General features: G+C 46.3%; 1 long non-coding RNA gene across 1 annotated transcript in view; it reads left to right on the forward strand.

Moving 5' to 3' along the window:
- The window catches only part of LOC109264448 (uncharacterized), a 107,983-nt gene extending 82,922 nt beyond the window's left edge, over window positions 1-25,061 (forward strand). The window contains exon 5 of the long non-coding RNA XR_002078727.2: window positions 23,758-25,061. This is a non-coding gene — a long non-coding RNA (uncharacterized LOC109264448). The remainder of the gene's footprint in view (window positions 1-23,757) is intronic.
- The last annotated feature ends 736 nt before the right edge of the window (window positions 25,062-25,797 follow it).

The following is a 25,797-nucleotide window of genomic DNA, read 5'->3' on the forward strand; positions in this document are numbered from 1 at the left end:
CTCAAATGCAAACAAACCTCAGAAGACTCCAGTGGGGTCAGGTCCGCATTCCTGGGAGCCAGTCTGAGTTCATCTCTTATTCTGTCTACCCGTTCCTCCCTCTACTCCTGAATATTCCCACTCCCTTCCCTTTCCTGCATGAAGCCATGCCTGAACCGGACACCCTTCTAAACCAGCCCAGGAAAAAGTGACTCAACTCAGATCCACTCTGGCTACAGGGGGAGGGGTTTATAAGTGCCAAAGTACCTTGCAGCCATTATTTTAGGTAGACTTCCAAGTGAGGGCAGTCAGGGTAAATGCCTCTCACCAGCTGCCTATTCAAACCATTGCTCCACATGCCATGGCTCATAAATCCTACCCCGACACTGCCGAGTGGTTACATCATCTCTAAACCTCATGCAACAATTCGATTTGGAAATAAAAAGGCAGGTGTTAATTGACTCACTCCCTCTGCCCCTTTGTGGTGCCCCTGACCCTCGATAGCTTTTAACCTCACAGTTAATAAAAGTTTGGGGCCCAGCCCTAGCACGGTTCCTCATTCATTCTTTCATAACGTCAGCAAATTCTTACTGAGAAACTGTAATGTAAGTCACTGGCCAGTCCCTTGGGGGAGAGTGTTAGGTGGCCAAATGTGAGTAAGAAGCATTTCGTCCCTGAGGAAAGCTTCCAGAGGAGGATCACACATTATGCACATTTGGGCAGCAGGTGCCTTGTGTCCCCAGAGAAGGCCTAGTGCAGCCACCGTTTTAGTGGGTGCCGCCACTCAACTCTTGAGTTTGCCTGCCCAGCATCCATTCCTCCTCTTAGAGCACCCAGATTCTCCAGAGAATTCATATCTCTTTCCCTAAGTATACATAGTTTCAAATGGGGTTGAATGTCTCGGGTCCCCAGGGATCAGCCCAAGACTAGATCTAGCCAGTCAGAGCAGGTCAGCCCCCTGGCCACGGGGATTAGGTCAGTGATGGGCATGGAACTGAAGCTGGGCTAATGAACACTGTTGCTTCAACTACTGTGGAGGGGAAGCTCTTTTTTCCATTGGGGTTTGCCGGAAATAGGCCTGGGGCTGTTTGTGGCTCTCTTGCCCTAACTCCAGAGCTGCTTCCTGAGCCGTAGAGTGAAGCCATCACTTCATTGCTTCCTGTAGGAGAGCCTTTGGCTTCAGGTCATGCTGTCTCCTGCACCACTACGAACAGCTCTTGCTTTTTCTGTGTGTGTATTATCCCAGGTCCAAGTGATCCCCTGTCTACCTTCAATTAGTCTGTGTCCAGGAAGAATTTCAAGGAAAGCAGAGCTGTGAGGTGGAAAGAAAAAGACTGCTGAGGGTGTTGGATAACTAGATCCAGCCCTGCTTAAGTCTTGAACCCCTGAATTTTCACTTAAGTGGGCTAATGAACAGCTTGAGGTTCCCTCTGTTTACATTTGCAAGAGTCAGTTTCCTTAGAATTTCTGTTGCTGATCCAGTCCCCGAGTCCCAAGCTATCTAGGTACAGCGACCACTTGGAAGTCACCATTACCTTCCCCCAACTCAACAGTGGGCCAAAGAGACATGGGCTCCTTTCCTCTTTCTCATTTTGATAGAGTTAGGGCCTGGCAAGAGAGGTGCCTAGAGCATGTAATTTCAGTGGCAGTTGTTTTTAAGGTCTGTGCTAGTGTGATTCTGGGAGTGAGTGCCTCCTTAAATTTGTGCCCTAGGCTCCTCTTGTCACACCCTAGTCTGACCCCGTTCAGGTTGTTGGGCATCCATGCCCATGTGTCTCTAGGCCCAGCCTGAAGAATTCAGAGTAGATTACTACTGTCTTTCTTCCCCCAGAGAAGGCTTGACTCATTCTCTGGGCCTTGGAGGATAATGGTCTATAAAGGGCTGCTCTGGGGATTTCAGCAGATCAAACCAGAGCAGAACTAAGCACAACTCATTCCAGCTCAAAAGGGCAATCAACCTATAGCATCCATGTTTGGCACAGGTAAATCAATGGGGAATCTTCAAATTAGGGTGAGTTCAGAATTATTTGGAACACCAGATTTGCTTTTATTTTATTTGTGTTCATCCATGATTTGACTTATCTTAGGATGAGATAATAGTTTTTCTTGGCACAGACTTGTTGAATGTAGACAGAGCATCAGCCACTTGGACCTAGGGAGACTGTGCCTGAGATAATATACACATGAAAACCGAGAGCTGCTCACTGTGGTGCAGGAGTTAGCAAGGCCTGCAGCCAGAGGCCTTCCCTTGATCACACCAACTGGGTGTGTATCCTTCAACACAGTTCTTTACTCCTCTGACCTCTGTTACCTTGGATTTAGAGGGGCAGACCATACAGGATGAGCTCTGGAGGCAAAGAGATCTACTTATAGTCCCAGCTCTTGCTCACTTGGACAAACCTCGCTCTGAGACATGTTTCCTCATTATTATTCCTCAGGGGGAATCATAAAGGTACTTCTCTCTTAGGATCGTTTTAAGATTCAATGAGATAATGAAGTTCTCAGCACAGGGCCTGATATAATTTCTCAATTAATTATTATTGGTGTTAATATTATTCTATAAAACAAGAAGGCATATTAGAAGATCAAAAGTATTGTCAAGCATCAAAGTGCTAATACTAGATCTAGTCCCAGCCCTCGGAGGATAACCACTGTTTTCAGGGCATTCCAAAGCCAGTATGAACTGACCACCTACTGTGAGCTCTCTGGGGAAAGAGCCAAGTCTCACCTTTCCAATTTTAAGAGGTCTTCACCACCTCTAGCCACAGGAACATCACCACCAGGATTCCTCTTAGTCAGTGGTGGACACTCTCCTCTTTTTCTCAATGGATGCCTTTTCTATTTCTTAGAAATCTTATAAGGAAACATGGACTCCTCAGATATGCCACTGAGGTGACCCTTAAACCTCATACCTCTATATGCGTGTCCTTTTCCTTAGTTAGACCATCAGTACCTTGAAGGCAGGGACAGGTCCTGAACTTCTTTGTGCCCCCATAAATCTAGGTACAGAACAGGTCCTTAGATGTCAGTATTTGGCTCATGAGGCCCTGCCCAGCTGGGTCCTGTGTGCCTGGGCCTGGGCTGGACAAGAGAGGACACTAAGGAGATTCTTGGGAATGAAGAGGGCCTCTGATTGTCGAAGGCATCACATGCTCTTTTGGGGACCACTGGAATAATCAGAGAGTTCTTTCTGAAGCAGCAGCAATCAGCAAGACCTGGGGGGCTCAATTACCCGAAGCCCTTCCCAAAGCCACAGCCACCCCGGTAGCCTGCCTGGTTTCTCCACCAGCCGCAGGGCTGCAACTGAACAGTGTTGGCCTCTTAATAAAAACAGCACCAATGCCAAGTCCTAACTCCACGGGAGAAATAGCCCTGTGCCCCCTCGATCCCATTAACATTTCACACCTTAATGTGGCCATATTTTTGGAAAGCCAATATGAGCTGAATAGCTTATTGGTATGCAGCTCCAGGTGGGGGTGGGGGCTCCAGGGAGGGGGAGAACTCTGCAAAGGGGATGTAATTAAGCCTCAGAATGTTCGATATATGCCCCAAAAGGAGGGCATTTGGGGGTACGAGAGCAAGAGCAATGGCCTTGTCCAGGAGGTTTGTGTGCATGAAAGCTTGACCGTTGCTGGGAAGTCCCAATGCGTCTCCCACCCTTGCTCACCCCAAGCCCCCACCCTAGCAGGGCCACCCACTCACCCTTTGGGTCCCTAACTTTGCATTTCCCAAGCAGACCCTATCGGCAGCTCTTCTGAGATAAAATACATCATCATTTGCTCCATTAGAAAATAAATGTATGGCTATATTATGGGATTTGCATTCCATTACCTTGGTTTGCATGCCATAAAACATTTATTACACCCTTGGGCTAAAGTCTTAATAATGACTGGGTGCGAGGCACTAATGTGGTGCTGGTCTTGCTCGGGAACCAGAGATTAATGCCTTTTGATGTCACCCAGCTAATAGTCGTGCTCACCAATTTGTCCCATCAGAAGACATTAGAGTCAGGCCTTGTGTGGGGGTGGAGGACCACTGCTCAGCTTCAGCTGGGAGGTGGGGCTCCCTGCCCCTCTACCTGGTCTTGTTCAAAATGACCAGAATGAAATCTCAAAGTCCTCCCTCTTCCATCCCCACCCCTACCCCCACCTCTAGCCTTGGGCAGGTCCCCACCCCAGGGTGTGATGAAGCTACAACAGGGGTTGAACAGGCTGCTTTCCTGCCAGAGGGCAGCAGCAGCAGCAGCAGTAGCAGCAATAAGAGTGTGTGAAAATGCATGTACACACACACACACACACACACACACACACACACACACTCCTCCCTTCTTTGTCAAGGAATTTGCCAGGCCTGCCCCATTCAGCCTCTCATGGCAACCTAGCAGCCCACTGGAGGCTCAGGTCCACCTTCTTTCCACAGTGAGGCCCAGTCACAGCCTCTGGCAGGGAGAACAGGCCCTTTGGGGATGGTATTGTGGGTCCTTTATCTTCTCCGCTGCCTTAGTTGGAACAGAGCTAGGGCCAGGCCTTGGGTGATATACTGGTTTGTGGGTTTTTGACTCTCTGTGGGGCATCCCTCCTCTCAAGAGACCAAGTCATAAGGCCAGAGATGCCCCTCACCTCTTTTGCCCAAAGCCTTGCCTGGGACGTGACATTCTTGTCTGCAGAAGGCAAGGCTCTCTCTTGATTCTGTGTAGAGTCCCCTCAGAGATTAAAAAAGAAACAAACAAGTAAAAAAAACTCTACCCATGTTTGCAAATCAAAATTTCTAGATTGGGGCCTGGACATCTGTATTAAAAATCTGATCTTTGGGTGACGCTGATATGTATTCAGCCTCAGGTTGGAACTTGTCAGGGCACCAGAGAAAGTTAAAGCTTGGGATCTGTATCCTGACAGCTTCTTCTGTACCACAGGGAAGGCCGGACAAAGGTCAAAGATCACTGGTTACAGAGAAGCTCAAGCAGTGAGGAAGCTGCAAGAAAGCCCAGGGTGTGATAAAAAAATCCTCTTCTGTCTTCCCTAGGAAGCCTACCACGCCCTGGCTCCCTTGAGGATCCCAGACTACAAAACCCATCAGTGTGAACTCCACAGGGGAGCTCTTATTCCTATTTGAGGTCACCAATGTGCCTGCTCATTCTTCTCTGGGTCAAGCTGCTCTAGAAGCAGGCTTGCTCATGGTCACATCGTTGCTCATGGCACACTGGAAACTCTGAGGTTGTAGGAGAGGTGGGGGTCCCTAGAATGACTAGGGACCTGAGGACCCAGTGCAAGGTGAATAGGGGGGCACCTTCTCTCTCCTATAATAATGAATCTTTCTCTAATAACAAAATGCAGGGTGAGTTGTATTGTGAAGCCTTATTTAAATTCGAAGGGAGTGCAGATGATGTTTAATGAGATTGATGACTTAAAAATGAGGCCAAATAGTAATCATGTGGATTTAATTTTTTTATATTATATTAAGTTTTTTATTTACTTCCAGTATAGGTAACATACAATGTTACACTAGTTTCATGTGTACAATATAGTGATTCAACAACTCTGTACATTACTCAGTTGCTCCTCATAAGTGGACTCTTAATCCCCTTCACCTATTTCACCCATCCCCCACCCCTATCCCCTCTGGTAGCTATTGGTTTATTCTCTATAGTTAAGAGTCTTTTTCTTGGTATGTTTCTCTCTCTCTTTTCCCTCATGTTCATCTGTTTCATTTCTTAAATTTCACATATGAGTAAAATCATATGGAGTTTGTCTTTCTCTGATTTATTTTGCTTAGCATTATATTCTCTAGCTCCATCCACATCATTGCAAATGACAAGATTTCATTCTTTTTAAAGGGTGAGTAATATTCTGTTGTGTATATATATACCACATCTTCTTTATCCATTCATCTGTCAATGGACACTTGGGCTACTTCCATAATTTGGCTATTATAAGTGATGCTGCAATAAACATGTGGATTTACTTTAACGAAGGATAAGTTAGTGAGATTCTTTCTCACTTGAACCTCCTGGCATGGTGGGCCACTGGGCACCATGTTACTGTAAGTGTGGAAGCAAGGCTACGTGACTCAAATCCAGGCCTGTAGACTTCTAGGCCAATGTTCTCTGCACAACTCGTGACCACTCTCCTACCTCACCCTAGATAGAATGTATTCAGGCCTTCTTCTGATTTCCTCTTCCACCTGAGAGACCAAACCATCATCCTTCCTTGCTGTAGGAAGGCAGAAGCCTTCACTCTTTGCCACAATACTATGTGCCCCACCTCACTAGAGCAATCTGTTGAAGCCAGCACTTTCAGTCAGTCCCTACTCAGGAAGCCACATGGCTCCCAGCAGCCCATTGATTAGATCCATGCTCTTCTGGGGCTAGCCCTACCTTATACACAATCTCAAGTGCTGGGACCAATGCTGGAGATCTCCAGTGCTAGAGCCCTGAGAGCAATAAGTCCTGGTCCTTGCTCTGAAGGATATTGTAATTCATATATAGAGAAGAACACTCTACAAAGGTGTTATGGGTATACAGGAAGTACAGATGAAACACCATGGGAGCATGTTGCTTCTGACCATGGACATGCAGGGCAGCTGGTGAATGAGGTAGCACCTAAGGTCAGAGATGGAGGAGGAAGTAGGATGGGTGACAGGGCTGGCCAAGAAAGGGAAGGGTGGGAGCAAATGTATGGAGGCAGGAATGCTTTGAGAATGGGAGAGAGTGGGAAGAAAGATTACTATGAAAAGATAGGGTCAGAACAAGAAGCACTGTCAATGCGGGGCTCAATCCTAAATGTAGGGGAGAAAAAGGTCTTTGTACCACAGTGCTGGGCAGGTTCTCTGCCTGAATTGGAGCTGCTGAGGCCAGAACAGGGAGCCCAGGTGGATGCCTCTGCTGACCCAAGAATGAGCCCATTAGGGCTGGACTGGGAGCCCATTAGGGCTGGAGCCTACAAGGGCAGGAATGGGAAGGAAAAGGTGGATGAAGGAGGCAATAGAGAGGAATTGAGTAGAAGCTGAGGACCACCTGTTGTGGAAGAGGCTGGAGCCACATGTGGCTCTGAGAGAGTGGTTCTCAATGGGGCGGTGCTGCCCAGGGGCTAATTTGGACATTGACGGGAGTATTTTGTTGTGACAATGCTGGCATCAAGTGTGTGTGGGGGGTGGGGGCAGGAGTGCTCTCCGCATACTGCAGTGTGCAGGATAGTCCCATGCGATGACGAGTTCTCCCACATCCCGTGCAACTAAAGCAAATTGCAAGTACTTTGCTGTATACTCCACAACCCAAGGGAACACCATTCACTTATGTGATGAAGTAAATAGCTGTGCAGTGCCCAATCTGCACAACCATAACAGAGGTCCAAGGCTTGACCATAATTCTGGTAGAAAAATCTATTTACAATGACCCAAGTCTAAACCTTGCTCAGTTTTACATATAGGCACAGAGCACTTTTGCATGGTTTTAATATATACTGAATTTTCTGGGAATGCAGCTCTTGTGATATTGAGGGAGAAATTATCCTCTGTTCTGTACAGAACTTTATCAAGAGTTGTTCACCATTTCAGAAACCACCCTTCATGTGGGCACATCAGTCAGGGACCTTAATTAACCAGCACACCCCCTAAAGCAGGAGGTACTGACAAGCTGTCCCATCATGTGGTTTTATGTTTAGGTGCAAGTATTTGACTTCTTCATTGTTGCTGAGCGTTTACATATTGAAATACGTATTATTTTATTATAACTTACTTTCCTTTGATTTTTCCTTTATGTAACAGTTGGGTCAATATATTGATTTTTTTGTGTGTGTGTGTGAAATTATGTGGATAGGTTGGTTATACTATTATCTCTGCTCTCCATCCTGGGATAGTAAATGGGGCATGACAAACCTGGTAATAAAGGAGGCTGTGGGGTCTGATGGGCCAAGAACTATGGTTTTGAGAATTCCAGCCTCAACAGCTTCTCCTGGAAGCCTCATCTGGCCACTTTAACTTCACAAAAAAAGAGTTCTTTTTTTTTTTATGTTTTTTATTTAATTGTTTTTGAGAGTAAGAGAGAGAGAGAGAGAGAGTGAAAGTGCACACAGTGGGGGAGGGCAGAGAAAATCCCAAGCACCCTCCATATATCAGCACAGAGCCAGATGTGGGGCTTGAACTCACGAACCGAACTGTGAGATCGTGATCTGAGCCCAAATCAAGAGTCAGTTGCTTAACCGAATGAGCCACTCAGGTGGCCCATCACCCTAAGACTTCTTTTGTTCCTCCCTAAATGAAGCCCTTTGTTATACCTCTTTTCCACTTTTTTTTTTCATGATCATCTCACAGACAGTTTTGTCAGTTGTGTCCCAATAAACACATAAGCTCCCAAAGACAGCCTTGAGGTGATGGCCTTTTATGGCCCTGAGCAGGCCCTGCAGGAAAGGGTGGGAACTTGGCTCACTGACCTGAAATGCACAAGTCAGGTGGTGACAAGGCTCCTGTGGGTAAACAAGAGAGAAGCGCAGGCCCAGCAAAGTAATGCAAAATCCAGAAAATCCCATCCCTCAGCTTGACAGAGCTGGGGCAAAATGGAGACACTCCAGACTCTAGAAAAGAAATTTTAAAATAAGTCTCATTCAAAGAAAATTAGTGGGAAATTGCGGAAAAATCAAATTAGCCACACAAATTCTGGTACTGTTGAGAAACAACTTATTGGAAGTCCAAAGTCAAGACGTGTTGAGGACTGAAAAAAAACAAAAACAAAAACCTCCGATGTGAAGAGATGGTGCTTTCAAAGGGACTTCTGTGGGCAAAGAGGTATCCTTCATAAATGGGAAGACTGGCCAAGCCCGGAGACAGAGTTTAGATAAATTAATGGATGAGAGTGCCATAAAGGGTGATGAAGGGGATCTTGGCTCCTCCCGAGGTAAGTGCCATACTAGAGATATATGGAGGACAACCACACATTCCTGTTATGGGGCCTTGTGTCCTTACCTGAGGCAGACGATGAGCTTGGGCCCCAGAAGGCAGGAGGCAATGCTGGGGTTTCCAGTTATCTCTGGAGATTCCCTAAATGGACGCAATAATCCACTTCTTTAAAAAATTAAAGAGAGAAAAAAAGAGGTTAGGTCAGACATACTCAGTGTTTTTGGAAAGGTTTTTTAGTATTGTGTGTTTCAGTTCAGGGGAAGCATAAAACAAAAGTCAGTGAGGGTACAGTGGGTGTCACAATTCCTCAGGTAGTTGACCTCATCACTGGGGTTCCAGGCCTCAGATGCCCGAGTTCATATCCTAGTTCCATCACGGAGAAGCTGAGTGACCTTAGGTAAGTTACTTAGCTTCTGTGTTCTTTAGTATTCTCCCCTCTAAAACGGGCATAATATTTCACTGGACTGTGAAATTTTAAGAAGTTAATGTGGTATAGGAAGGTTCTTAGCACAGTGTGTGGCATATGTAAGTGTTCAATATGTGTGTGTAATAGTTGTTGTTCTTACTCTTGAGAAAAGGCCCAAGTTTTGTTAGCTTCCACCCCCTCCCTACTGATTAACCAATGAAGGAAGCCTTTGGGGACATAAAGGAGGAGCTGGAAGGGGTGTGTATATGCCACTTCACCTTTCCAGAGAATCCAGGGCGTGGAGGTCAAGTGCCTTGGTCCTGGTTCTAAATCTGCTGTTAGAGTAGTCAAGTGCATGCGGAGTGCAGACTAGCCCCTTGGCCCAAAAGATTTAGCTAGGTAGGGGACAAGGGTGACTGTCACTATGAGATCTGTGCCCCCCAAAACTTTTTGATTGGCGAACATGGTGCCTGGGAGGGGTACTTTCTCAGTTTTATGTCTTACACATGTACCATTGCTCAGTAGCAATTCTCCTGAGAAGGACTCTGAACCCTGGATGTAGGGGAAGGGTGCCAAGATGCTTGGAGGAAATGAAACCCAGTCAGTCACAAAGCCTGGCCTGAGAGAGCCTGGGTTCCCCAGGAGTGTTACCCCGCTCACCCTCTCTGTCGGCTTCTCCCATATAAATGCCTTGGAAGGATATCCAAGGGACACTGGTTGGGGGTGGGGGCATTGTAGGGCTTTAGAACTGGAGGTTACAGCAGACGCTGTCAGTATCCATCCTATCCCATTGCCCTTACCATGTCTATGCTCCAAGCCTGACTTTCAGCTGCCAGCATCTGCCATGCTTTGCCTGACAGCTTTCTCCAGGCACTAGTGTGCCTTTACATAACAATTGGGAAGCAGCCTTCCACTAATGACCAACAGGACCACTGTGTGTAAGTGTCCAAGGTCCCTTCGGATGGGATAGCTCTGAGATGTATGTTCTAGGTTGTCTTCCAGAGCTCCCCAATGGGAGTGAGCTCCAGGTACACACAGGGCTAATTTGCTTAACAACACACCCCTTATTGGTTTCCTTCCCTTTGCTGATTCACTTCCCCACTCCTGGGTTCACTCCCAAATAAACTACCTGCCCAAAGCCTCATCTCAGGGTTGCTTCCACTACACTAAGACGGAAGTTATTTGGCTGAACCACTTGGTGTTACCGAAGCAAGATAATTGTCAGAACACACATGCCCACGTGTACAGGGTGTAGTAAGTGCCCACCTTGCAGGGCCTACACACGACTCAGAAAGATTCAGAACATTTGCATCATTAGGAAGGAGCTCCCTCCACCAGCTCAGGAAATGATCGGTCCTCCATCCCCCACACTGGGAATCTTGTTGGAGGTGAAAGCCCTGTAAAGAGACCCCCCTCTGGCTTTTCTCTCACTAGCCGTCTGTTCCTAATAACCCCACCCACGCACCCGAGCCTCCCTGACTTGATATTGCAGGACGCTGTCACTTGAAATTAATTGCAACTAATTAAAAATGATCCGGTTAGGACAATTGCACAATGGCGCTCCGGAGACCGCTTCATTCCCAAAGGTTTGGTGGCGTTTGTGGCTGCCGCAGCCCCAGTCGGCCGGACGGGGCCATACATCATCATGTCATTTTACATTGTTATTTCTCTGAAAGCAGCAATTTAAAAGAGTCTCAGATGAACCTTGAGCAACTTTGCACTAAAAAGAAAAATGTTACTGTCCAAGATCTGTAAAATATAACATATAGGCTCAAAGAAGCCACTTGACATGAAAAGAGGCCTTAAGTTTGTGCTGCTATTTGCATATAATATATAACGTTGTAGTGGAAGGACCCACAAAGCAGGTAGTGGCTGTGGAGCATCGATCCTCAGCTTCTTTGTTCAAACTGGGTCACCTACTGTTCCCAGTTATTATTTTATCACAGCCATTCCTCATGTAAGGTGACAGGACAGCATCTAACTGCTGGGTTCTAGGGACAGCCACCCCCTCTGCCTCACTTAGTGGAAGACCTAGGGTCCTTCCTGACTCTGACTCTGGGGGCATTGCAAATCCCAGTTTGGCCCTGCCAGTTTCCAAGTGGATCCCAGGCGTGGCAGTCCTGTTAGGACAAGAGGCACTCCTTGGGCTTGGGAAAGGCCTGGTAAACTGGGAGTTGAGGTAATGAGCCCTGCCAAGCAGCCTAGCAGCCTCCATACCTCATTTCAAAGGAGCCCAGGCAGCTCGAATGAAATTTTGAATGAATTTTGGCCCTACGTCCTTGAGCTACAAGTCTCTCTTATCAGGTCACCTGCTGTCCCACCTCACTTCTGTGGTCTCCATCTCAGCCTCCAAATCTCTGCACATCAGCAGGGCAGGGGAGAAGCCGGCATTTTGAACAGAAAGGGATATGTCAGAAAAGCATCTTCCAAAATTATTTTTCTAATGCTCTGGCTTTTTCTGCAAGTGAAAAAAAAAAAAAAGGGAGATGACTTTAAAAGTACCAACGGGGCGCCCGGGTGGCTCAGTCGGTTAAGCATCCGACTTCGGCTCAGGTCATGATCTCATATTTTGTGGGTTCGAGCCCCGCATCGGGCTCTGTGCTGACAGCTTGGAGCCTGGAGCCTGCTTTGGATTCTGTGTCTCCCTCTCTCTCTGTCCCTACCCCATTCATGCTCTGTCTCTGTCTCTTAAAATTAAGTAAAATTTAAAAAAATAAATAAAAATTTAAAAAAAAGGTACCAACAAAAACAAGAAACCTCTGCAAAAATTGAAAGTTCAAAAATTAAAAGCCAAGATCTTTAAAGGCCTAGGGGAAATAGAAAAGACTACACAGATAAGATGAAAGGAGAAAAAACAGCAAGCAGGTATGCACAAAAAAATGTATGTGATTACTAAAATTTGGTTCTGTGCTTCCCAGAGGCCGACGCAATGAAGGAAAATAAGAAAAATGATTAATTACAAATATTATGTGGTCCTTAAAGAAAGAGCAGACCAACTCCTTAGAAGAAATAATGCTCCCCACCCCTCCATGGAGTTCATGTGGGTCATGCAGTGGTGTACATCTTCCACAGCATCCTTACTGTTAAGGCAGGGGTGAGGCTTGTGAAGGCACCTGCATTGGAAATCAGGGCCTAGACCTGGTGAAGGCACCTTTCTGGGAGATCCAGGAGATGTGGATCAAATGTGCAATCCACCAGGGAATGGCTTCATTCAGGAGTGACACCCAGATACTGGCTGTACTCAGGGACGAACTCCAGTCTCTTCTCCAGATCAGTCTCTGTCGCATTGTGTTTCTTTCAGCTCTACTTTTGTTAGAGACTGAGCAGCACACAGCTTGAGGTTCTTGTTCCCAACAAAGATGTGGAATGCAGGTGTTGCACGTGTCTGAGAAATAGATCTTGATGTATAAATCACAGCACATCTGTATAGTGGGACACTGTGCAGCCACCAACAGGAATAAGGAGATGACATGTGCTGTTAGGAAAAGTTGCATAAGATACATTATTAGGTGAGAAAGGCAAGCTGCACCATAGTAGGTAGTGTGGTATTGTATGATTCCGTTCCTATTAAAAATTAAATAATCAGGGGCGCCTGGGTGGCTCAGTTGGTTAAGTGTCCAACTTCGGCTCAGGTCATGATCTCACGGTTCATGGGTTCAAGCCCCGTGGTGGGCTCTGTGCTGACAGCTCAGAGCCTGGAGCCTGCTTGGGATTCTGTGTCTCCCTCTCTCTCTGCCCCTCCTCAGCTCGCTCTCTCTCTCTCTCTCTCTCTCTCTCAAAAATAAATAAATATTAAAAAAATTAAATAATCACATAATATATGGACATAGAAAATTTCTGGAAGGATACGTAAGAAATTGGTGACAGTATGTCACCTTGGGGGAGAGGGAATTTTATAGTTTAGCTAAACCCTGCTTACTACAGTTATGTATTACTTTTGGATGTAAAAAATAATTTAAAAAAAAGCGAATCAAGAAACAATGCAGTTTTGTTAGGAAGAATGAAGCAGATCAGTTTTACGGAAAAAGTAAGATAGGAAGGAAAAGTCTGGATAAATATAGATCAAATGTCTAAGAGAGGCTGCCTTTGGAAGGTAAGATTACAGCAGACTTTCACTTTCAGGTTAATCATTTTTGCAACATTTTTGTAATAAGCAGGTATTTCTTTTATAATAATAATTAAAAAAAACCCAACATTTTAAGTCAATCTAGGGGACTGTCTGGTTGACTGCCTTTTATGAAAATTAAGAGGCCTAATCAAGACTTATCCAAATGAATGGCCACCCTACCTCTGTTGGGCAGTGGGCCAGAAAAGAATCTGCAAGCAAGACAAGCATTTTTCTTGAGGAAGCAGTTGGCTGTCTATTCTGGCACACAAATGAATGAATGATCTTGACATTAACATTCCGGCCTCACAGAGCACTCACTGATGCTTGCCTGGGAAGGTGCTTATAGCACAGTCCAGGGGCTGCTCTGCTTCTGAAAAAAGCACATTTAAAAATTGCTGTTGTTTCATGGTATGATAATATGTTTGAACTATTAATTTTTAACAGTTCTGGCTATGTCCTTCTCTTTGTCTCTCCCCACCCCACCTCTCCCTTTGAGCTATTCTGTTCTATGCTGGGGGCCTCAGGGAAGATATGGGACAGCTGAAAGAAACAAAGGCTCATCCTGGCTTTCGGCTTTCAAAAGCTTAGGGAAAAGGACCCAGGGAAAGAAAAGATAACCATCAGAGAGAATATCCCACTCCCAGGATTAGAAAATGGGCAAGTGGGAGGGTCAGAGGTGGGTATGGCAAGAGGATTGGGGCCAGCTTTGGAGGAGCAGCGGTGGTATCCACAGAACTCTAAGCTTCCTCTTGGAGAAGCTGAATCAGCAACCCTGGTCCACAGTCTCCATCTAAGGGCTGGGATGTGGATCAACAAAGGCCTGGAGCTCTGCAGGGCTTCAGGAAGGGGCTACCTCCGTCTACTCTCTCTGCACCTGCCTAGGTCTTTTATCTCATCGCCAAACATCTTTTCCAGCTCCTCAGTCTGGATGGCTGGACACCACTGCTTCTGGATTAGTTGGCCTTGATTTGACACCCAGAGCCAGACTGACTTCTTTCTCAGTACTCCGCCCCTTGTTTCTGGGGCCAACTGCAATTGGCCCCACTTGGATCACGTGTCCATCCCTGTGTCTCCAGGAGCCTCTGCACCAATCTGCTGTTCTTGGGGGCTGAGGTCTCTACTGCAACCACATTTGAGGCCAATTTTCCACTCATCCCATCCCTGTTTTCCTGGTTTCCTTACAGGTGTATCTCCTGAGAGCACTCCCCAGTAAACCTTCCACATGCAACTGTCCATGACCTCAGTATCTATTTCCAATCTAAGACACTCACCTTGCAGACTCTGGGTACCTACAGGATATCTGGAGTGAGCATCAAGGGCTGTGGTTGCTCACCTGTTAGGAAAGTGCTGCCTTGGAGAGTGATGGAGCTCCAGACACCATTCCCAACACTAGACACTGTGAGGCTGAGGAAAGAGCACTGGAAAGAAGCTTGGGAAGCCCTGGGTTCTGCCACTGGTGAGCTGTGTGGCTGGGCAAGCCTGTTAACTCCTCTGACTCAGAGTTTTCAAATGCAGATCAAGGAATTTCCTGCCCAACAAGGTTAGTTAAAAGTTCACAAAGATGGGGCACTTGGGTGGCTCAGTTGGTTAAGTGAAGGACTCTTGGTTTCAGCTCAGGTCATGATCTCACAGTTTGGTGAGTTCAAACCCCGTGTCAGGCTCTGCATTGCAGGTGTGGAACCTGCTTGAGATTTTCTCTGTCCTCTCTCTGCCCCTCCTCTGCTTGTGCTGTCCCTGTTTCTCTCAAAATAAATAAACTAAAAAAAAAAAAAGTTCACAAAGAGGATCTAAGTAAATGGGCCTCCAGCAGTGTTTGGCACAACATAGAAATGTTATACATATGTAAAACAGTTTGGGTTTCAGAGCTTCCTGCCCCTCACCATCTATCCCACACCCTTTCTACCCTTTCATATCAGGCTTGATGAGACCATCAGCAGAAGGGTGACATGACCTGCCCACCTCCGCCAACCAGGAAGGTAGCTTTGTGAACTCATATTGCCTTCTTTGGCTCTCCACAGGGACTTTGTATATGATGAATTCTAAGTCATATTAAGTCCTATTAAAAGATAAATCATATTATATCTTGTTTTCTGCTCATAAGATTTCCCATCCCACTCAGTGCCTAACACTATGACCCCTATTATCTTTTCGACCCTTTTCTACTACTCATCTTCTCTCATTTTCTCCAGCCATATTGGTCTCCTAGCACTAGGCATACCCCTACCCCAGGGCCTTTGCACTTGCTGCTCTCTCTTTAGATATTCTTCCATCTGACTCATCTCTCACATTTTCAGGTTGTTACACAAAGGTGAATGAAACATCCCCATCCTCATTTAAAATAGCAGAAGTCCCTCATCACTGTCTATCCCTCTCCACTTTAGCACTTGTTACCATCTGACATGCCATGTATTTCATTAATTCACTGCCTATCTTACTCTTTTGAAATATAGACTCCACAAGGACCTGTTTTGTTCTCAGCTATATCCCACAATGGTACCTAGCATGAAATAGATTCTTGATATAGTTTTGTTAAATGAACGAGTGAACATGTTTGTGTGCTTTACAGGCAGGTGAGACTAAACAGAGCAAGCCCACTACTGAAACCAATGACAAATTGATGTCAGTCATGGAAAAGGAGGGGCAAAAGGTCCCTAGCATGGCTAGAATCTCTGAAGTTCCCTGCCAGGCCAAAGAAGTACCTAGGCTCTCCCCTGCTATCCCAGCCAGGCAGCTCCTTGAGGGCAGGAGCTGTCCCTTAGCTAAGTGTCCAGCTCAGTCCCTGGCATGTGGCAGGTACTCAATTGATGTTTGCTGAATGTAGCAAGGCACCAAGGTGCCGGGAGCCGAGGGGAAGTGGCCTGCACCTTCGGGCACCTTCAGGGAAAATACATCTTCAGATGCTGACATATTTATTTGCCTCTCACCTCAGCCCTTGGCATTGGCCAATGTTTCTCAAAGTGTGTTCTCTAGTGCTAATAGGTGTTAGGAGTGCTGATGGGTGTTAAGTGGAAAATGGGTTCTGTTGTTAAATAAATTTGGGACATGCTGGATTAAACAAAGTTAAATAGGTTTCCTGACTTCCTGAAGAGCCTTTAATATGCAAGTATAAATTATAAATCCAAGAGGGGCTTATGTTTTGAAAAGGTTTTCAAACTGACCTGATCATGGAACTCATTTTTCAAGGAGAGCAAGGATTGAACAGATGACTGTTTGGGAAACACTGGCATAACCTCACACCTATCAGAAGTTGTAAAGATTTGGGAGGACATCTAGTGCAATACTTTCTCTTCACAGAGGTGGCAAGAGAGAGGAAGACCAGAGAGGGAAAGGGATGGACTGTGGGAAACAGAGTATGTCAGAGTTGGGGCTTGGGCTACAATCAAGCCATCTCTCCCCTCTAGACACTTGCTACTTTCAGTTTTGACCTCTGGCCTTCTGAACTCTGACCTGTCAGAGTTGACCTGTCTGCTTTGCTCATTTGTACTCTCAATGTTCACAGAAACGTAGAACAGGAAAGCCCTCAGAGATGTGAAAGTCCCATTTCTGACCTCACCTCCTGTTTCTGGCCCCAGCTGCCTGCCATGACCCAACTCTGGGCTTCTAACCCACCCCTGGGAGCCTAAAGGTCCCCATCTCCACCTCCACCCCTGCCCCCTCTGCCCCTCCTAGCATAGGTGTTCCTGCCCCAAAGCTCTGTTTTTCAAACTATGGTCCCAGGACCAGCAACATCAGTACCCCATGAGAAGTGGCTAGATATGCAAATTCTCTGGCCCTACCTCAGACCTACTGAATAAGAAACTCGGCAGGGGGGTGGGGGCAGCAATCTGTGTTTTAACAAGCCCCCAGGTACTTGTGACTCATGCTAAAGTTTATGAACCACTGCTCTAAACCATGCTCACTCAGACCAGACCGCTGTAGGGAAAGGCCTGTCCTTGGCCTGCCTGGCCCCCAGAAAGCAGAGCACAACCTCCAGAGCCCTCAGCAGGGATCCTGGAAAACTCCGGACACAAAATCTTTAGAGATTCTTATAGCTGAGCGGGTTCCAATCACTTGAACTTGGTGCCACCTAAACCCTGAAGTTAATTTACACTGCATCATTTCATTAGTGGTCTAATCGATACATACAATTTTATAAAATAGACCTGGGCTGGGCAGTTTTTCAGGCTCCTATTGTATCTATCAAATACCACCTCCCTCCTCTGAAATAAACCACAGTAGTAGGAGATCTATGTGATACATGCTTTGGGGGATCTGGAAATGTCTGAGTCTTACCTCAGTGCACTTAAGTTGAGGTGGGGTCTTTTCAGTGCATCAAAAGAAGTGCTCTAATTGAGTTGAATAGCTTGATTCTAGTACATTTTCTTCCAAAATCCTTCTATTTTTTGGATTTCTTATCCAGGGTGATGTGGACAGGCTCATGGTGGCCTCATAGTTGCTGCACTGAATAATTCCCAAGAATTCCCTTGTGCAATGCATGGCTAAAAGTGGTGGTCCTAGGACCCCCCTCCCCTCAGGAGAATAACACCCTCTTTCCCACCTGCCACCTACAGGTGGACAAGAAGGCCCTCAAATGTGCCCCTTGGAAGGTTGGCTGGGATAAGGTGGGTTGCTATCTGCCTGCCACTGAGAAATGCAGGCCTGCAAGGTCTCCCTGTTGCATTTCCTGTCACAGTCCTGGCTGCCACTGCTTCTGTGCTCCTTGGCAAGGGTGTAGATAATTCGGGCACCCACTCACTCACTCACTCACCCACTCAGCCCGGGCGGCGATGTCAGCTGCTCTGGCAGCCCTCCATCCATCCTCGTCATTCAGAGACCTCTGAAAGTATGCCTGTCAATATAATGCACGGCCTGTTGAGGGGAAGTGACATTTTGAATAGTGGACACTTTTCCAGGAGCATTCATCCTAGGTCAGTCTTATGATAAATAAATACATTTGGTGTCTGAAGTCAGCAGGCAGTATACAATGACCGAAACGCAGGCACAGATGCACGTACCATGAGGCTGAGTTGACGGGGTGGAGGTAGGATGTGAGAGATGGGGGGAGAGGGAAGGCTCTGTGAGCAGATCTGGGGGAGAATTTATTCCCCCTCTTCCTGACACCTCTAGGGAAAACGGGAAGCAAATAATGCTGCGATTTCCATTTGTCCCTGAACCACAAGAGGGTCCTTTCTTTCTCTCACCCTTCTGCTCCTCACCTGTCCCTCCTCCCCGCAAGAAACAAAAAAAAAAAACCACCCAGTCCCCATCTTAATTACCCCTAACAGTGCCCTAAACAAAGTATTTATAAGGCTTACTGCGTTTGTCTTCCCGTTCCTATTAATAAAGTCTGGGAATGTAGGGAAGAAATATGGGTGGGTGACAGGGTTTTTAATGGTGCCTCACCTTAAATGCATTTTAAAATATGTAAATCAATAAAAAAATTATTTGTAATAGCAGCCTAAGAGTGCTGGTTAGCCTGGCACGGAGTGAAATGCATGCTACAAGCCCTATTACCATACATCCTGGGAGCTGTAGTTAGGATTAATCTGTCAAAGGGGATGGTTTAGTGTTGATGAATATGACATGTGACCATTAACGATGTTGATTTTATCTCCCGAGATTAGCATGATTTACTTCGGATGGATAATAATGTCATTTGCTTGATGCAGTAGATCTGTTTACGAGCTGATTAAATTGTAAGGCCTTGCCTCATTTCATGCTATTTGGTTTACAGCTTCATTACCACAATCACAAAAGCTGGGGAAATGTCCCACATTCCATGTCACAATAAATCACTGCTTCACGTTGCTGGGATGGATTTTAGCAGTTCTGCCCAGCAAGGATCATTCTTGGGTCCCCACTAATCTGTGATCCAGAATACATTAGGGGGATCTTCAGGAACACTGGAATGAGAGGGGGCAGGAATCCTCTCGGATCTTTTAATTGAGATTAAGGAAGTCCTTGAGTAATTAGCTGTAACAAATTGCCTTATTATTTAGACAGTGAAGTCACTGTTTTTGTTGCAGGGATGATTACCATAAATACGCAGAAAAGTGACACTCCAGGAACCGGAGGGAAGCTTGGAAGCAAATTTCATTTTCACCCCTTTATCCTTTGCTCTGGGAGAGGGGTGATCTGAATGCAAGGTGTGTAGGAGGTCCTCAACCCCACCATGCTTCTTCGAAGTGGAGTTGGGAGGAGGTGGGCACCACACACCCACAACACAGCACTGGCCACCTCGGCACCTCTGGGTGGGTTGTGGCCAAAGCGGAAGGAAGAAAGGAGAATGCCGGCCCCTGGGTCAGAAAAGTGTGTAAACCACAGACCTGTTCTCTCCATACCAACTCCATGCCAGACTGAACTGGCCGTAGGATCCTCTGTGCCTAGGAAAGAGAGAGGAGGCACATGAGATGGAAAAGACAGGGTTGTTTCCTGCTAAGAAGCTGGGGAGGCAGCACACGTGGGCCTGAAATGATTGTCTACATTTCTAATAACACCCAAGAGATTCTGAGTTCTTAACTACTGCCGGGTCCTGTTCTCACCACCAACACAATTCTGTGGTTGAAGTTGGCATTATTATTCTTATCCTATGTTATAGATGAGGAAACCAAGGCTCGGGGAGGTTTAGTGATGTGCCCAAGGTCACACAGCCAGCTGGTGACAAGGCTAGAATTTGAACCCAGGCAAGGGAGCCCAGAGCTTGGCACAGTACCTATACACTGAGCTTGCCATTTGGCCCAGGGTGAGGCCATTTCGGCAAAGAGGCAAGGAGGAAGAATTTTTAGGCCTTTGGTCTCTTAGTCCTGAATTGAAGCCTGTGACTGTGAATAGGTGTTTCCTGCAAATAATTTAGGATGAATAGTAATCAGGAGCACTGAGGCCAGGTCTCAAATGGGTACTTTAGTAAGATTTTGTGATGAGCACAATCAAAGAACATATGACGGTATACACTTCCTCAAGAGCAGGGTTTGAAAACAGAAAGCAGTAATTTCAAAGAGCAAAGGTAACCTCTCTCTGCTTCTCAGCTCAGCACCTCCCTAGGACACTAAAGAATACAGGGGAGAAATTGTGGCCCTCTAAAAGTTCTGTACAAGAGGTAACTCCAGAATTCCAAAGCTCCATGCAATTTCACTTCTGAACTGGATACGTGGCCCTCAAGTATCTGCATCCCTTAACCAGACTCATTAATGTGTCCTCATAGCAGAGGTCACTAGTGGCCCTCCAGTCTCCATTCCTGTTTTTCCTGTACTGGAACCCTGATTTGTAACTGATTTTAATAAAATAAAGACTACATTTCCCAGCATCACTTGATGCTTGTGAGCCATATGACTAATATGGCAGCCGTTTATTGAGCCTCTACTCTGAGCCAGGCCTTGGCTAAGTGTTGGTTGGGATAAAGATATGTAGGAGGCAAACCCTGTCCTTAGCCAGCCAAGCTGCTATTCTGTCCTTCAATCGCTGATAAAGCAACCTGTCAGGTGTTAATTGATGTATCAGTCAATCAGCATGCTGGCTATTTGATCAATGGCCAGACCCTTGCCTTGCAGGCATTGGTCCTAGTACTGAACTCTCAGGGTGCACAGATGACGATACTTTGGCCACAGTCTCAGGATGTATAGAATTTAATGTCAGGCATAGGGATAAACCCCCAAGAAATAGACATACCCTTATCTTACACTATACACAAAAATTAAAGACTTAGGCATAAAGTCTGACACCATAAAACTCCTAGGACAAAAGGTAAGGAAAAATCTCCTTGACATTAGTATTGGCAATGATTTTTGGGGATTTGACACCAAAAGCAATAAAAGGGAAGAAACGCAAAAATAGACAAGTAAGATTACATAAACTAGAAATTTCTGTACAGCAAAGGAAACAATCAGTAAAATGAAAAGGCAACTTACAGAATGGGAGAAAATATTTGCAAACCACGTCTGATAAGAGGTTAGTACGCAAAATATGTAAGGAAATCATACCACTAAGTAGCAGAAAAACAAATAACCCATTTAAAAATGGGAAGGGGACCTGAATAGACATTTTTCCAGAGAAGACATACAAATGGCCAACAGGTACATGAAAAGTGCCCCACATCACTCATCATGAGGGAAATGCAAATCAAAACCACAGTGAAATATCACCTCCCACCTGTTAGAATGACTAGTATCAAAAAGAGAACAAGTATTGGTGAGGCTGTGGAGAAAAAAAGAACCCTTGTGCACTCTTGCTGGCAATGGAAATTGGTAGTCATTAGGGAAGACAGTGTGGAGTTTCCTCAAAAAATTACAAATAGAACCACCATATGATCCAGCAATCTTACATCTGGGTTGAAGGAAATGAAATCAGTATCTCTAAAAGATGTCTATACACCCAGCTTCATTGCAGCATTACTCACAGTAGCCAAGATGTGGAATCAATTTACATGGATCCATGTGTCCATGGATGGATGAAGGGATAAAGAAACACACACACACACACACACACACACACACACACACACACAGAGGAATAACATTCAGCCATAAAAAAGAAGGAAATCCTGTCATCTCACCATTTGCAACAATATGGACAAACCTGGAGGCCATTATGCTAAGTGAAATAAGACAGAGGAACAAATATTACATTATATGACATATATAATGCACTTAAAATAGTCACACTCATAGAAGCAAAGAGTAGAATGATGGTTATGGTGGTTGCCTGGGGCTGGGGTTGTGGGGCAATGGGGGAGATGTTGGTGTCAAAAGGTATAAGGTTATAAAATGAGTAAGGTCTGGGAATCTAATGTACAGCATGGTGATTGTGGTTAATAATACTGTATTGTATACTTGCAGTTTGCCATAAGAGTAGAGCTTTGATGTTTTCAACACACACACACACACACACACACACGATAACCATGTGAGGTGAAGGATGTGTTAATTAGCCTGATTATGGTAACCATTTCACAATGTATCCCAATAATGCTCTGGCTGTGCAGCCATATCCACCCCCTACCAAAGACCACTCCCTACTGCTTTTTTGGGGGCTCCTGGCACTGGAGCCATGCCCCCTCTGAGGTATCTTGTCCTCCAGGATGTTGTGTGTCTGACCATCTCCCCATCCCTGGTCTCCTTTGTCTCCTCTTGGTCACAGAGGCTTCCTCTGTGATCCTCATCTCTCTGTCTCTCCAAGTTTGACACTTGTTCCCTGTGCAGGGAAGTCATATGGCATCACTTCTGCTCTAATTCAGGGGAAGTGAATATAAAAATGAGCCTGAGCCTGGGTGGCTCAGTTGGTTCAGTGTCTGACTTTGGCTCAGGTCATGATTTCGCAGTTCGTGGGTTCAAGCCCCACCTCTGGCTCCATGCTGACAGCATAGAGCCTGCTTTGGATTCTCTGTCTCCCTCTCTCTCTGCCCCTCCCCTGCTCTCTCGAAAGTAAATAAAAACATTTAAAGAATAAAAATAAAAGGGAACACAGAAACTTTTCTGTCCCCTATGTTTGGAGACTCCATCTTTGTTTCAACTTCTCTGCCACACTGACCTCGTGGCCCTCTGGGGTTGGAGACAGAGAAGGGATGCTGCCTGAGAATGTCCTTTGTGAGTCCAAGCCAAGGGCTCAGCCTGAGGCCGTCAGAGAGGCAACCATCCTGAGGGGTCCAAAGCCTGGTCAAAGCTTTGAGCTAGGGGCTAGGAACCCAGATAAAGGATTGTGTTCTGTATGGTTTAGGGCATTCTCCAGGGAAGGTAAAAGGAATTCTGGCCTGTATCGGTTACCTATTGTTATAAAGAAAAGGACTCCAAAATTTAGTGGCTTAAAACAATAGTGATATTTATTTTGTTCATGTATCGGCAATTTGGGCGGGGCTGTGTGGGGAGGGCTTGCCTCTACTCCACTCATGGTCAGCTGGGACAGCCCAAAAGCTGGCGGCCTGAATCTTTGGAGTCTTGTCACTCCAGGCTGCAGTTGGTGCTACCTTTGGCTGTGACTTCAGCTGGGGCTGTCACTGGAACACCTGAGCATGCCTGTCTGGGTGACCGCGTGGCTTCCTCAGAGCATGGGGTTTCAAGGATGAGCATTCCTAGGGGAGGCAGTGTTGCCCATCCCGATAGCCTTGGAAGTCATATGGCATCACTTCTGCTCTGACCACAGGCGTGCCCAGATTCAAGGAGAAGGCACGTGAACCCCACCTGCTGATGGAAAAGTGCCAACTTCATAATATAAGAGGAGTCCATGGGATGGGATATATTGATGCAACTAACTTTGGAAAATATTAGAGACAAAATGACTGTTCCTCATAAGCATTCCTCAAGAGTTTCCACCCTTAGTCCAATTTTCTTCTTTGATTTTCTCTCCATGGGTTCATATCCCACACCCCCCAAGTTTTGACTCTCTTTTCTGTGCTTCCAACTCACAGATTTACATCTCTAGCCCTGATCTGCTGCAAGCATCGGAAACTCAACCTGTACAAAATCCACACTGTGTATTTCTCTGCAAAAGCCTGCTGTCCCTCAGAATTCCTCCCAGGTGCCCAGATGTGGCAGACTCTTGGTTATCCTTCTGTGGCCACTGGAGCAGAAACTACATGTTACAGCCTCCCTTGCAGCTGCATGTGGCCAGGTCACTATGAGTGACTTCTTCCTTACTTATTCAGAAGGACATCACTTGCCCTGGACTTCGTCCCTTTCTCCTTTTCCATGGATGGGAGTAGTGCCCATATTTGATCACCCTGATGAGCACAATACCCTAGGGGATGAAGGAGCACCAAGATGGAAGGAACTCGGGTCCCTAAATGACATCACACAGCAGAGCAGTCTCAGCAGCATAGACAACAGAGACCTGAGAGAATCTTCTGTCGGATTGAAGTCACTGTATTTGGGGGTTTCTTGGCTCCAGCAGTGTAGCTAAGAACCATAGGCTGAGGACCTCAGGGCTATATCTGCCTTCCCTCTCTCCTTCCTAGTCCCTGCCCATCACTGAGTCCAGTCCATTCTACTTCCTCACTATCCCCTGAAACTGCTCTTGCTTTGCCTGTCTTGTAGCCTCTCCTCTGCTTCTAGCTCTCACCTTCTCCTGTCTCAACCATCTGACCTCTGAATGGTCCCTTCATCTCCAGTCGCTCACTGTTCCATGCCACAAGGTATACCTCTGCTCTAAGACCTTTGATGGCTCCCCACTGCTTATCAAAGAGCAAGATACCATCTATTCCTACCATATTCTCACCCACACTCATGGGCTGTCCCCCCCCCCCCCGTGCCTTTGATCCTGCTGGTCCCTCCTCATTATTCCCAAATTCCTCATTTTTTTCACCTACCGAATGCCTATGTATTACCCATGTCCAGATGAAGTGTTCCCTCCTCCCAGTAATTTCCACATCCTCTTATGGGAATTAATAAAGTGCCTCCACTATGATAGGCTTTCTCAGAGCCCACCTTAATGCAACAGTTGTTTCCATGACCTGCTAGACTAGATAGTATGTGGTTTAAAGGCAGACACCATTTCCTGGTCATCTTTCCACTGCCTTCATGCCAAAGAGAATGCCCTGTATACAGCAAGAGCTCATTATATGCTTGCCAGTGAAAACACTCGCTTTCCCTGTCTGGAGCATCACAATTCTGACTGGGCAGTGGTCTTGCCATAAGTGAGCAAGGTTGTCTTCCCTCTTGCCTGGGGGACCTCTCCAGGGAACACTAAGGGAGCGGGGCATGAGGGGCTGCCCTCCTCACATTTCCCTGGGAACTGAAGTACATAGGTTTTATAGGCATGGGCTCTGGAGTGAAACAGCTTTGGCCTTGAATTTCAGCCCACCACTTATTAGCTGTGTGACTTCAGGCATGATACCAACTTCTCTGAATCTCAGTTTTTCTTTTATAATGTAAGATTAATATAGTACTTATCTCCTAGAGATCTTGTGGGGATTAAGAAAGATTTATGTAAAGATATATAAAGCTCTTGGCATAAGGAAAGTGCTTACTAAAGGATAATCATCATCATCGTCGCCATCATCATCATCATCATTCAGTATCTTTCCTATGGCCTGAGACTCTGTCTGGTGAGAGAGCACCAAGGCACCTGCCGCTCTAGGCCTGGCCCACTGGAATCCTTGCTGTCAGACTGGGTTTCCCTATGGACAAAAGTTAGAGAATATGCATTGTCAGGACTAGCTGGGCCCCAGCTGGGCAGTTTGCTGGGTGCTCCAAGAAGGTGGAGGAGAGGGAGGAGTGCAGAAGTCTGGTGGGGCTGGAGGGAGGGCCCAGCTCCCTGGTGGCTCACCCCTAAGAGACAGGGTCAAACGAGATTTGGCCGGCTGGCATCAATAGCCAGGGATGCAAAGTTGGGAGTTTAGAACTGAGCAGGCTGTAGAGGCTGCTAGGGAACTCAAGGCTCCCCATATCAGGTGGGCTGGCAGCATCATCCCACAGTGGTCATTCTACTTTGGTGTAGAAAGGGACCCACG

This window comes from Panthera pardus, unplaced genomic scaffold (genome assembly GCF_024362965.1).
Source record: "Panthera pardus isolate Hobbes unplaced genomic scaffold, ASM2436296v1 HiC_scaffold_22, whole genome shotgun sequence".
Lineage (NCBI taxonomy): Eukaryota > Metazoa > Chordata > Mammalia > Carnivora > Felidae > Panthera > Panthera pardus.